General features: G+C 41.5%; 1 pseudogene; it reads right to left on the bottom strand.

The window, feature by feature from the left end:
• Window positions 1-480: 480 nt before the first annotated feature.
• Window positions 481-1443, bottom strand: LOC118225751 (annotated as a pseudogene).
• Window positions 1444-13595: the final 12152 nt, after the last annotated feature.

The following is a 13595-nucleotide window of genomic DNA, read 5'->3' as shown; positions in this document are numbered from 1 at the left end:
GTCATTGTAGTTGGACAGACTACCTCCCATTTGTGACAGTTCATCCTCAATGGCAAGCAGGACCTGATTTTTGATAAGGTCCATGTCTACATCATCTCTTGGGCATCTCTGCGCATTGACCTCTTCGTGGACAAAGTCATCACTGAGGTGGTCCAAGAATCTTGCAAAGAGATCCTTGGGTTCTGACGGTTGGCAGTAGTGGAAGATGATAGCAAAGGTTTCTTTGACTTTCTTTGAGGATGCGTAGCTTGAGACGTCATGCATAGCAGCAATCCACTCTCTGTCATCCTCAAGCAAGCCTACGGCCAAAGCTGTCTCTTTGAAAGTCTTATACTTTGTGCCCTTGTACATCTTGAGGTCCTCATAGCTCTATGGGCCCCTGACATGAGCCAGGAGCAACTTCAAATAGAATCTCTCTCCCTGGACCACTGACATATTGCACATCCTTCCTATCATCCTGGGAATCTCTCCTTCCTCTGGCTACCTCAGTCTTTTTTTCCACACTCGCTTCTGCTCATTCCAAGTGTAGTGCTCTGGAATCTCCATGTAAAGACACTGTCTTGCCTCAGGGTCACTCCTGTTGAGTTTGAAGAAGGCCAGCAATGTAATGTCTTTAGCTGCAGCCAGGGCCTCCTGTGCATGGCCTTCTCTGAAGACAATATTCTGCTGGCCTTCTGTGTGGATAGAGAGATTGATCACTGCAGGAAACCTGTCCTGGACTTTGTATTCCATTGTTCTCCAGTGAGTATCATGAGCGTCAATCATCCTGGCGTTGATGAACCTGGATATTTCATCCCTGTTTTGAGTGGTAACAGTGCCAATGTCAACTCCCTTATGGATATACTTGTAGTACTTGATAGTATGGAAGGAGCTAACAAATTCAACATTGATGTGGCACTTGAGAAGGACTCAGGGGTTGTAAGGCACAACCCACCTGCTGTCAAACATGAAGCCGTACTTCTCAATAGTGTGACCATCATTTGGTCTTCTGTATTCAGGGTAGCCATGACCATTGTGAGGCAGGTGAGTCTCCTGACAGAAGGTTTTAGGGAGGTTCTTGGAACAGATGCCATTGACTATACAGGGACAGTTAGGGTTGGCGGTCCCACAGGGTCCGTGCAGCATGAACTGAGACACCAGCTTATACATCTCTGGTTTCTTCCATGGGTCAGGTATGTCTGCCCTTATGATCTGATCAATGTTGTCGACAGTCAAAGTCTCATGCAGGTGCAGCAGGATGTGGGCATGCTTCAATCCCTTCATCTGTCCCTCAATAGTGTGTACTCTATCCTTCATCTTCCCAAAGACACCCAGCTTCATGTCATTGAGTAGTGCATCCAGACTCCTTTTGAATACTTTATTGACAATGTCTGGTCTTTCACTGGGCTGCTGTCCTGGGAAGAAGTTCTGCAGCACACCCTTACTCTTTTGGTTTGCAGTCATGGTGATGAAGAGATCAAACCTCCTGTATCTGGTTGCTATTGCAAGGGCATCCAGATAGTGCTTGTAGAAGTATCTGGGGCTGCCAGTATGTGAAGCTGGAAGAAGGATCTATTGACCAATCCTGCTCTCCTCAGTCTCTCCAGGCTAGCTTTGCTGAGCAGCCAGAAAATCAATCAGACCTGAATACTGTTGGACCCTGTACTTTTCTTGCAGTTCCTTACTCCTGTAGTACCTCATCCTTGCTGCTTCTATCTTGCTGCACTGATCACAGAAGAACTCAGAAGTCTCCCTGCCTTCACTAGAGTGTTAAAGGAGTTGGTTCTCTGTTGTATATGGAACCTGAAGAACTCTTGAAGAGTTATTTTCTCCCTGGCTTGGTTTCCATGAAACTTCATGATGGGATTGTCGATGCTGAAGTCAGAAATCCCAAATAGCAAAATCAAGGGATAGGCAGCTGGGTCATACATAGGATGGAGTTCATGGATTCTTGTAGTCTCTCTCTGATTAGGTGCAACAGCAGTAGTTCTGTACAGCACAATGTCCCTTGGCTCTGTTCACCTGGCGCCACAATAACAACTTCAGTGACATCAGGGTTAAGGTGACGTTCTTTTGCCCCCTGTGAGCTCTTTGCCTGAAACACCATCCTGAGGTCCTTACTGGGGTTTGCTGTGAAGATGTCTGCTCCACTCTTAAAGTAGCTTACCAAAGGATTGACTGTCTTCAACTCATCCTGAATCAAGGTCAAAGTGTCTACATTAACAACTCCAACTTCCTTTTGCCTGATGAAGTCTGTTCTGAAGCTCATTGTCTTGATCAAAGACAAAGATCTGAGAAAATTTTGGCTTGTTTCTGCTGTCAGGAAAGACTGCTGAAGGTGTCAGGTGGTACATTTGGCTGCTCATCTTGAAGGGCTTCGGTCCATGTCCTTTGAACTCCACTATCTTGAGACATTCTTAGAAGCCATAGACACCAATCCATTGTATTGCCTGATGTTGTCCAAGAACTGCCTGGATTGCTGAGAGTTTCTGTCAAAAAGAGACCTTAGTGTAGGAGGAGGGTCTTTGAATGGGTTGAGCTGGATTCTTCCATAGTTGCAACAGGTACTGAAGGATTTGTGATCACTATGAGCTTTTGACATCTCCCAAGGGAACATGACAGCATTGCAGGATATGCAGAGTAAATCCATCTTAGGTGTATGAAATTGAACTGCATTTGCCACTTCTTGTGGAGCTGTCCAGGCTCTTCTGAAGTTTCTATCCTTCTTTCTGGTCCTGTCTGATCTTTCCACTGCCGACCCGCCGTACGGCGTTCTCCTGAAAAGTCAGAATGCTGCCTGAAATTGGGATGGCAGGTATGCCATCCTGCTAAGTTACGCCTTGGCGGGGGCATGCCCCATACCTATACAGCACCAAGAGTTTGGCACTTTTCAGGGTTCCCCACAGAAACAACCACAACAGCCACAGACACTCAGCCCTTAAAAACATTAAATTCTGTACATTCTGACCCCATTTCAACAGACAGATTTCATAAACAACTTCACATGTCCACACAATAAAGCCCCAAACTAAGGGGATTTTGCGTTTTCTCCTTCTTCTTCTTCTTCTTCTCTTTCTTCTTCTTCTTCTCATTTTTATTTTTCCTGCTGCCTATCCCACTAACAACATGTCTCCCCATTGGACATTTTACCGACACCAGCCAAATCTTCACCTACACGACCCAATAAAAAACTCACATACACACGCAAAATACCCATACCTTTTTACTCTGAAACATTTTCAGTACAAACAGCTAGTCCGCCTGTGGCCTAGTGGGCAAGGTTACAGTCTTGGGAACACAGGGTGCCAGGTTCAAGCCCACCTAGGAGCGGGTTTCTTTAACCTGCTTTTACCCTCACTAATAATTGTCTACTAATTCTCAATTATTGCTTTTGCACCATATCTACCCGCCGTTCACCGAACGTAGACACTGCATTATGACGTACCGTCTGCACGTTCAATTATTAACCGGCTACAATATTGCAAAGCCATATGGATTCAACGGGAGCTCTTCTGTGCTTACTCGCCTGTGTTCTTCTTTAAAACCACGGACAGGTTTGCTAATGATATGTCACACATTGCATAGCTATGTCATGGTGCTGCCCTAAAAAAGTCACAGACTGGTAAAACTCCGGTTGAAGGATTGAATCCCGCCTCGCCCTCAGGCAGATAAGTCCCTCTTTTACACTAACGTTTTCTTACGCTTATATTTGCTTTACCAAAACTCACTCACAGCCACCCATATGCATTTCATGACGGCAAATGTATTCCTTTTATTAAAAAGTTACACCAGTTCACCGCTGTGCCATTTCTACTAACTATATTTCTTCACTTTGCTACCATACAAAACCTTCTTATCAGCAAACGCCACGTTGTTTCAACTACGCAATTTCATCATTTCATCCTAATTTCTCTCACACTGTTGTTATTTTCTCATATGCAAAGCCTGCTGGGACATATGCGTCTGCTCCTATTCTCCACTATCAAGTTTTCCGGTTCTAGCTTAGCAAAACAGCGAAGAGCATTCCCACCTGCAGATAAGCCTATCAAAATGCCTTATAAACCTTACAAACACTAAAAGTGCATCTCCACGAAATAACAGACAATGGAGCAGGACAGAAGGGTACACAAGTTGCGATCTAGGGAGCTCTAATTGTACGGACTTGCTGATTCTTTTTTCAATCAAGGCTCGTTCGATCGCCATCAAATCCGTGAGTACATACCAGAGACTGTAAAAAATATGGACAAAGCTACTGTGACGTCACCCATTGACTCTCCGTGGGTCTCTAAAACACGTTTTGAAGCTCAATGGCGGGCGCGGCCATATTGTCGATTTGGAGCCAAAACCATAGAGTTAAGCGGTCTTGTGATTTTTACAATGTGATTGACAGTTCGGTGCAGAAAAGCCCATCAACCTGAACGAACGATTGCAGAACGAACTTGAGGCTAGCTGACTGTCTGCCGTTATGTTTTAAAATATATTATCAAATGTTTACGGAGTTTAATTTCCACCCGTGACTGTACTGTGTCATGTAATCACGTTATATGTATGACATTAATAATACAATTATGTTCAGTTATCTTCAATTTATGTTTCTCAGCAAAACGAATATGCTTAGCTAGCATATCAGCTTGCCAGTGAGCTAGGTAGGCTATCCGTGGTTAGCTCACGCATTAGCAATATGAACCACAGGGGAAGAACATCGACTACACTGATAGTCAATCAATCAGAGATGTGTAGGCTACTGGTGATTTGACTAGGCAAATTTTTGTATAACTGTCTGGTAGACCTGCTGTTAACCGAGCAAGTTATCGCCGTAGGGTTTCGCCACAGTCTGTTAATGAGCCAGTAACTGCACTAGGCTACTCCATCGCCGTTTGTGGTGTTCACTTGCTGGGTGACGGTAGCTGACCGATCGTTCGCAAGTCACTTTCTACCGAATAAAAATTAACACTGTCAGCGGTGATTTAACAAATCTACCAAGTATTTTAATAACTGATCTGCAGGCGTGTAAATATGACAATGCACTTTGTACAGCAAGTTTTCCACCTGGTGCATGAAGACAAAAATAATGTAGCCTACATTGAATTTCTAATTATTATTAGGCTATTATTATTTTTTTCTTGTAAATCATCAAAACCAATGGAGAAAAGCCAATATACGCAAGGAGCCCCCAGGACCGATTCTGAGAACCACTGTCTTAAACGCTCTTGTCGGTCTCTTAAATGCTAAAAACATGTTCCTTTCTAAATGCCAGTCTTACAAAGATGGTTAATTTCGTTAAATTCTGTGTGTGTGATTTCATCGTGTGTTGTATGTTATCCAGCAAATAAACCTTAAGACTCTTAATTTGCTTCGTTAAACTGAAAATGTTGCAGTGTTTCTCCCAAAATCGGGATTATATTAGCTTTGTCACATGCGTGAAGCATGGCCCAGTAGACATTTACGGAATGTACACGACTGACAAGCCGTCTAACACGTTTGACATATTGAATATTCGCCGGTTAGGGTTAGCTAGCTAGTCAAATGGCTTGGTAGCCGAAGTTGCGAACTGTTTTAGCATAGGCTACTGAACTACCAAATATAGCAAGCTGATTACGCTTTCTGCCAACTAATTATTTGGTTAAGTAGGCTAAAGGAAGTAGTAAAAATGACTCGGCTACCGAAAATCTTCAGAGGAGGATTATTTTATGGTCGTCTAGTGCAGCTGTAAATAGCACACGCCATAAGGAAATCACTACGAAATGAGATGCCTGCATTTTCTGACATCGCACAGGTGGACCGTGGTCGGAGCCGCAATGTCAAGGCCAAGAGGCGCCACCGCCCACCCCAGTGACCATAGACTACTGTAGCTTAGTCCTCCGCAGTAATCAGGAAGTGGCGCAAACTGTACCTCATTGGTCCACAGCAAATATTATAACAGTGCCCAAATGACACAATAAATCATGAAATCGACCCATGGACAGTCATAAGACGAATGAAATACACATATTGTGACTGTTTGTTCTCATGAGAAAAAAATATTGACTTTGTATTTTGACCGCATTTGTACTGTAGACTTACTTGGAAACCGGATATGAAAACACCTATACTGGAGCCAACCGTAGTGGCGCTAGTGAGCAACCAGGAACAACAAGACCAGGAAATGAGCTTCAAAAACGAAGTCCGGTTTTGGCCGCTTGGTCCACACACTGGCCATATTTCACCTGCGTTTCTGATGCGTTTACACTTATATGCCACTGCACCCTTTGTCACAGCCACTGTTTTACATATATAGCAAACTAAAACTGCTACATGGTACACGCTCATCAGACTGTACAAATTCACACAAGGATAGCCATAATCCACAATCGTTTCTTACAGGGTCACTTCGCATTTCTCACTCTCATAATAAAACGCTTTGCAAAAAGAAATGATGTATCATCAAAAACACGTTTTCAACGTACAAAAATGCCAAGTTACTCACACGTACAAGACATACACCGTATATAACTCATTCATTCAGACTGTCAAAATCCAGGCCTGCCATTAAAAGTATTGATATCAAAATGACGCCAGGTTACGGTACTACAAACAATATAGGCTATCTTGCCTCACCGAAATTAAATGAAATGTATTCCAAAGCAATGCTACCCAATATTTCCTCAATTCTTTCAAGTCACTTGGCCCTGTGTGTATAAGTATGCAGTACATGGACAGGCCAAACATATGCGTGGATGGCTTTCTCACAGTTAAGGTTGATTGAATAGGCGTCTATATGTCCAATTTGTATTGGTATGTATGTATTTCGCTGCCCAGGCTTTCTGTTGCGTGAATGATTGTATGTTTCTTGGTATAAATGTCTGTTTGTAAATGTGAATGTAACATGCTGTGAGGGAAATGTCCCCATGGGGATAAAGAAGTTCTCTATGTATGTATGTACAATATGTATTTTAGATGCAGTATTTATTGTACGTAGCAAATATACAATAACTTTTACATTTACTCAAATTCAGTTCAGAAGCAAGTACAAACATATGTTTCCTGGAGAAATATGCTTCCTGTAGTTACTCACCAGCAGTTTTCTACATGAATTTCAATGTGTTCCATGAGGCAATTCGAAATATTTCACATTTTGATCTGACACAAAGTTTGCATGACATTGTAAAATGCTAAGATTACAAAACACAGGGCCAAGTGACTTGAAAGAACTGAGGAAATATTGGGTAGCATTGCTTTAGAATACATTTTATTTAATTTCGGTGAGGCAAGATAGCCTATATTGTTTGTAGTACCGTAACTTTTTGTTACCAATTACCGTCATTTTGATATCAATACTTTTAATGACAGGCCTGGATTTTGACAGTCTGAATGAATGAGTTATAGACGGTGTATGTCTTGTACGTGTGAGTAACTTGGCATTTTTGTACGTTGAAAACGTGTTTTTGATGAGATTAGATATACATCACCAGGGGCCACACGTTGGTTGCGGGCAGTTAGTGTTAATTGGTATTGTTAATATTGAACTAAGATATCCAAGAATCATTGAGAACTCATGTTTTTTTTTAATTTGATGTGGTATGTGAAAGTTTGTTGTGGGATGAATACTAAAAGGTAGCCATGGCTCAACAAAGATTAATGAAACAAATGATAGTGGGATATAGTAATTGCTGAATCCTTTCATGCATAAATTGTTAGAAATGGAGCGAGGTGTTTTGCTTCATGTTTTTATTACTACTAATCAAATGTGAGTACATGTAGAAGAGCATTATTTGCAAAAACTCATGTTGAAGGAGATATGAAAGTGACCACCACAGTGGACACCATGCATTAACAGAGTTAACCCTCTGGGGTCGAGAGCTCTGCCGGCGGAGCTCGACAAGATGAAATTAACTTTCATTTCTATTTGGATGATTAACTTCACATGCTGTTATCATACAGATGCAACAAAAACATTGACAGAAACCTTAGAATCGCGACTTTCCAATGCGCCCATTGGAAAATAATATAAATTGTTTTAAATGTTCCAAATTTGATTAATTAGATCATGTATGCTTCGCTAAACTTTACTCATTACTATGTGAATTTCGCTCAGCAGGAAGTCCGCCCAAATCGCATTCACATGTTAACAACATTATAATTACTCTCCATAGAAGGAGACTAAAGGAGGGGCGATGCGAGATCCATGTGAGAAATGCCAAGTCTGCGAAAGCGGGATAGAATGTCACAGAGTGTCGCCTAATTCACTTCTTTTGAGGTGAACATTTCGTTTAATTTTGGAAAATGGTCCGTCCGGAAGCCGACACTGATGAAGAGCGGTGTCATTTCGAACAGCGAACTGATGCAGCTGAGGATCAACTTCATGCGTAAGTATATTTCTTATGATCATATTGGTAAATATGTGTACTGTATTGCAACGTATCTGTGTGTTTGTAGGAATATCCAGCAATGTGCGCGTTTGTAAATTCCCACACTACGAACGATTCGAACTATTGCATCTCAAAATTAAAGCCGCAAGCGGCGTTGGGAGGGGTCCAAGCAGTGGCAGCATCGCGCCCCCTATGGAGCGATTTTAAAATGGCTTTGTCCTCATGGTCATACGCCTTCACCCAACATATCTACTGAATGTCATGATGATCGTATAAAAAATAGATGACTTATGGCCAATTTTGTGCTGAGACGCTGGCTGATGACTTAGTTACGTCGCCATGGATGTGTCCTGGCCGCTTCCCGTCAAGGCCTTTACTATGTCGTAACACTTAGATGGCATGTCATAACACTTAGATGGTCCGGTGTGCATGCACAGCTGCAGTGTTTCTGCGCCGCAACTAAAAAAGGCGTCACACTAGTGTTGTCACGATACCGAAATTTTGACTTTGACACTGGTACCAGGTTTAGTATTACGATACTCAATACTGAAATGATACTTGAAACTTAAACGGTGCTAATTCGATACTCGGTACCTAACGATACTGAAATTACCTTAATAGATCAGAAACGTAATGTCCACAAGGGTTGACCTCATTTTCTAATTCATGGTTTATTAACAACCTGGTTCATAAACAACCTGTAAGTTGAAGTCTCTGCAACATATTAATATGCATAGGCCTATAGTGTTACAACACTGAACAATAGAAAAATATGTTAAATATATTTCAAAAATTAAACAGTTGTAAAGTAAATACTCTTTAAAACAGGTCTTTCATCTTTAAATAGATTTAAAAACAGCATATTTTAATAACAATAAAGCATCTATCTATAATAAAATATTTCCAAATTGGAACACCTATTGCTACTGAAGTGAACTGAGTCAAAGCTCGCGCTGTATCAGGGAAGAGAATGCACAAGCGCAGGTCACCTCACTTGGCAACCTTAGTTGCTACTGCCATCTAGCGAAGATTCTGACAAACTACACTTTTCATCCTCTAAATCAGTAATGCGGGAGACACATTTCCCTGGCTTTTACATTTGACGCAGAACTACCGAACGTTGGAAAATTCAAATACGAAACCGTTTTTTTTTTTTTTTTTTTTTTAAGTACCGAGAAAGTGCTGAAGTTTTGGTATACCGTGCAACACTACCTCAGACACATATTCCAATCCATTGCTCAGCTTAGCAGAGAATGCACATTTCAGAGCGCCACAGAGACAGATAGAATAATAACACATGAATGCACATTTCAAATAATAAATACGACATTGAGAAAAAACGGAAGAAAGACTGAATATCAACTCGCGAATTGCGTGCTGCTCGCAAAGAAGCCTACCGTTTAATTTATTTATTTAGACATTGGCAGATGAGGTGAGTTCTAGTAACGCTGACCTATAAAACGCTATTCCAAAAGAAAAATCAGACATGTTATACATCGTTAGAAAGCTTATAATCTCACCTACTGAATAAAAGAACTGTCAATCAAGCCAAATTGGACTAAGAAGAACGACAACGCCGTACGCAACAGGTGTGGTATTACGCACAGCTATTTTAGAAAAAATCCGACATTTCACAAACGGATTATCCAAGACAATATATGGCCACTCATTCGCAAAAGGGACATCTCTACGCGTAAAACCAATGGTAAGATTATATATTTATTCAATGTGTAGTCCCAGATATTGACTGTAGAATGACGTGGTAATTTTTTTTTAAAAGTTAGTCTCGCTTATTTCGTCATTCAGTTAGCAGCATTTTCACTGCTGTATTGGCATATTTTAGGGCTAATGTCGGGTTCATATTGTTGCTACGGAATATTGCATTACATTACAGGCATTTGGCAGACGCTCTTATCCAGAGCGATGTACAACAAAATGTATAACCATAACCAGGAACAAGTGTGTCGAAAACCCTAGAGGGCAGCAGCCTACCGTTCTAAGACAGGGAAGAACCGCATTGTTCAACTTAAACCCTGTAGGTTACACTGATTAACACTAACACAGACAAGAACAGCAACAACGCAGTCCATGCACAAATACAAGCAATAGTTAAGACGAGTTAAGTCACCTACGAAACAACTACATAGTTACAACCCTAAGCTTACAGTCAATTTAGAGATTAAATTGAGAATACGATTTCACGCAGCATAATGACGGATTTAAAGACTAAACGAACTCACCCGATATTGTCTTCAAACGGACCGTATTATTTATCTAGACATTGGCAGACTACAGCATGAATTGCGTCTTTTGTTTATATTCAATATTAGTAATTGCAGCGAGAAACTGCAGCTCTAGGTCGTTATGTTATGGTAGCAACGGAACGAAGCGGACTATATATGTATTAGGCTACCGTTATTATTTCATTATACCAGCGTGTTTTCGCGCGTTTGCACAGAAACTCAGAACCCATAAATAAAATGGTTTAGCTGTTTCTCAGCATAATGACGGATTTAAAGAGTAAACGAACTCACCTGTTATTGTCTTCAAATGGATCCATGTCAAAGAAAAGTAATTATTCGTCCTCTCAGAAAGGTTTTACTGAAAAACTTTGGGTAGCCTATCCTAGCATGCACGCTAGGTGGCACTGTCAGACCGTCTTTTCACTGATAAAAACTAGACCTACGATGTCGGATTACTTGCGTCGCCATGGTTGTCGCTTGCCGTAAAGAAGTTTACTCGATGTCGTAACCGTTTAGATTTGGAGCTCCGGTTTTTCCGCACCCCACCTAATGAAAAAGTCCAAATGGTGTGCAAACCATACGGCGGACGTAGGTGCTCCCAATAGGAAAGTTGTAGAGCACATTCAGATGCATCAGTTGATGAAGTTTTGTGTTGATCAGACATACGGTGTGGGAGTTATGGTCTTTTAAAGTATGATCCTTTGTTATAGCGCCACCATCTGGCCGACATAGGTGATTTTTAGTGCCTGAGTAGTGGGGGGCCATAGGAACCCACCTACCAAATTTGGTTGGTCTACAACTTATGGTTGCTGAGCCTCAGACATTTTTGCCGAGAAAACTGCCACACCCCAACTAAAAAGTCTAAATGGCGGGCAAATAATATGGCGGACATAGGTGGGGCCAATGGCAAAGTTGTAGAGCACGTTCAGATGCATAGGTCGATGAAGTTTTGTGTTGATCTGACTTATGGTGTGACAGTTATGGCCTTTTATGCAAAACCCTTTGTTATAGCGCCACCATCTGGCCCACGTACGTGGTTTTTAGTGCCTGAGTAGTGGGGGCCCATAGGAACCCACCTGCCAAATTTGGTTGCTCCAGGACTTATGGTCGCTGAGCCTCAGACACTTTTAGCGGAGAAAAATAATAATAATAATAATTAAAGCCGCAAGCGGCGTTGGAAGGGGTCCAAGCATTGGCAGCATCGCACCCCCTATGGAGCGATTTTAAAATGGCTTTGTCCGCAATATGGCGGACACAGGTGGTCCCAATGGCAAAAGTATAGAGCACGTTCACATGCATATGTTGATGAAGTTTTGTGTTGATCGGACTTATGGTGTGGGAGTTATGGCCTTTTACGCAAAACCCGTTGTTATAGCGCCACCATCTGGCCGACGTACGTGATTTTTAGTGCCTGAGTAGTGGGGGCACATAGAAACCCACCTGCCAAATTTGGTTGCTCCAGGACTTATGGTTGCTGAGCCTCAGACACTTTTAGCGGAGAAAAATAATAAGAATAATAATCCTAACAGATACAATAGGGTTCCACCAGCTTCGCTGCTTGGACCCCTAATAACAGATACAATAGGGTTCCACCAGCTTCGCTGCTTGGACCCCTAATAATCCTAACAGATACAATAGGGTTCCACCAGCTTCGCTGCTTGGACCCCTAATAATCCTAACAGATACAATAGGGTTCCACCAGCTTCGCTGCTTGGACTCCTAATTAAAGCCGCAAGCGGCGTTGGAAGGGGTCCAAGCAGTGGCAGCATCGCGCCCCCTATGGAGCGATTTTAAAATGGCTTTATCCTCATGATCATACGCCTTCACCCAACATATCTACTGAATATCATGATGATCGTATGATATATTGATGACTTATGGCCAATTTTGAGCTAAGAGACGCTGTCGGATGACTTAGTTACGTCGCCATGGATGTGTCCTGGCCGCTTCCCGTCAAGGCCTTTACTATGTCGTAACACTTAGATGGCATGTCGTAACACTTAGATGGTCCGGCGTGCATGCACAGCTGCAGTGTTTCTGCGCCGCAACTAAAAAAGGCGTCACACTAGTGTTGTCACGATACCGAAATTTTGACTTTGATACTGATACCAGGTTTAGTATTACGATACTCAATACTGAAATGATACTTGAAACTTAAACGGTGCTAATTCGATACTCTGTACCTAACGATACTGAAATTACCTTAATAGATCAGAAACGTAATGTCCACAAGGGTTGACCTCATTTTCTAATTCATGGTTTATTAACAACCTGGTTCATTAACAACCTGTAAGTTGAAGTCTCTTCAACATATTAATATGCATAGGCCTATAGTGTTACAACACTGAACAATAGAAAAATATGTTAAATATATTTCAAAAATTAAACAGTTGTAAAGTAAATAATCTTTAAAACAGGTCTTTCACCTTTAAATAGATTTTAAAACAGCATATTTTAATAACAATACAGCATCTATCTATAATAAAATATTTCCAAATTGGAACACCTATTGCTACTGAAGTGAACTGAGTCAAAGCTTGCGCTGTTTCAGGGAAGTGAATGCACAAGCGCAGGTCACCTCACTTGGCAACCTTAGTTGCTACTGCCATCTAGCGAAGATTCTGAAAAACTACACTTTTCATCCTCTAAATCAGTAATGCGCGAGACACATTTCCCTGGCTTTTACATTTGACGCAGAACTACCGAACGTTGGAAAATTCAAATACAAAACCGTTTTTTTTTTTTTTTTTTTTTAAGTACCGAGAAAGTGCTGAGGTTTTGGTATACCGTGCAACACTACGCCAGACACATATTCCAATCCATTGCTCAGTTTAGCAGAGAATGCACATTTCAGAGCGCCTCAGAGACAGATAGAATGATAACACATAAATACACATTTCAAAGAATAAATACGACATTGAGAAAAAACGAAACAAAAAACGAAACAAAAGACGAGTTATCAAGTCGGGACCTACGCGCAGAGCAGCCGACCGTTTTTATTTATTTATTGGCAGATGAGAAGCAA

Source organism: Anguilla anguilla, chromosome 4, assembly GCF_013347855.1.
Source record: "Anguilla anguilla isolate fAngAng1 chromosome 4, fAngAng1.pri, whole genome shotgun sequence".
In the NCBI taxonomy this organism is placed as follows: Eukaryota; Metazoa; Chordata; class Actinopteri; order Anguilliformes; family Anguillidae; genus Anguilla; species Anguilla anguilla.
Note: the sequence above shows the minus strand (reverse complement) of the source record. Positions and strands in the feature narration are given on the sequence as shown.